The following is a 1,517-nucleotide window of genomic DNA, read 5'->3' as shown; positions in this document are numbered from 1 at the left end:
GTATTTTTTGATTTCTTCAGTGATCTCTTGGTTATTTAGTAGTGTATTGTTTAGCCTCCCTGTGTTTTTATTCTTTACAGATTTTTTTTCCTATAATTGTTATCTAGTCTCATAGCGTTGTGGTCAGAAGAGATACTTGATAGGATTTCAATTTTCTTAAATTTACCCAGGCTTGATTTGTGACCCAAGATATGATCTATCCTGGAGAATGTTCCATGAGCACTTGAGAAGAAAGTGTATTCTGTTGTTTTGGGAAGGAATGTCCTATAAATATCAATTAAGTCCATCTTTTTTAATGTATCATTTAAAGCTTGGGTTTCCTTAATTATTTTCATGTTGGATGATCTGCCCATTGGTGAAAGTGGGTGTTAAAATCCCCTAATATGATTGTGCTACTGTCGATTTCCCCTTTTATGTCTGTTAGCATTTGCCTTATGTATTGAGGTGCTCCTATGTTGGGTGCATAAATATTTATAATTGTTATATTTTCTTCTTGGATCGATCACTTGATCATTATGTAGTGTCGTTCTGTGTCTCTTGTAACAGTCTTTATTTTAAAGTCTATTTTGTCTGATATGAGAATTGCTACTCCAGCTTTCTTTTGATTTCCATTTGCATGGAATACCTTTTTCTATCCCCTCACTTTCACTCTGTTTGTTTCCCTAGGTCTGAAGTGGGTCTCCTGAAGACAGCATATATATGGGTCTTGTTTTTGTATCCATTCAGCCAGTCCTTGTCTTTTGGTTGGAGCATTTAATCCATTTACATTTAAGGTAGTTATCAGTATGTATTGGAGCATTTAATCCATTTGCATTTAAGGTAGTTATCCATATGTATGTCCCTATTACCATTTTCTTAATTGTTTTGGGTTTGTTATTGTAGGTCTTTTCCTGCTCTTGTGTTTTCTGCCTAGAGAAGATACTTTAGCGTTTGTTGTAAAGCTGGTTTGGTGGTGCTGAATTCTCTTACCTTTGCTTGTCTGTAAAGGTTTTTAATTTCTCCATTGAAACTGAATGAGATCCTTGCTGGGTAGAATAATCTTGGTTGTAGGTTTTTCCCTTTCATCACTTTAAATATGTCCTGCCACTCTCTTGTGGCTTGCAGAGTTTCTGCTGAAAGATCAACTGTTGACCTTATGGGGATTCCCTTGTATGTTATTTGTTGTTTTTCCCTTGCTGCTTTTAAAATTTTTTCTTTGTATTTAATTTTTGGTAGTTTGATTAATATGTGTCTTGACATGTTTCTCCTTGGATTTATCCTGTATGGGACTCTCTGCGCTTCCTGGACTTGACTATTTCCTTTCCCACATTAGGGAAGTTTTCAGCTATAATTTCTTCAAATATTTTTCTCAGTCCCTTTCTTTTTCTCTTCTTCTTCTGGGACCCCTATAATTTGAATGTTGGTGCCTTTAATGTCATCCCCGAGGTCTCTAAAACTGTCCTCAATTCTTTTAATTCCCTTTTCTTTATTCTGCACTGCAGTAGTTATTTCCACTATTTTATCTTCCAGGTCACTTA

This window comes from Physeter macrocephalus, chromosome 8 (assembly GCF_002837175.3).
Source record: "Physeter macrocephalus isolate SW-GA chromosome 8, ASM283717v5, whole genome shotgun sequence".
Lineage (NCBI taxonomy): Eukaryota > Metazoa > Chordata > Mammalia > Artiodactyla > Physeteridae > Physeter > Physeter macrocephalus.
This window is presented reverse-complemented; position numbering follows the sequence as displayed.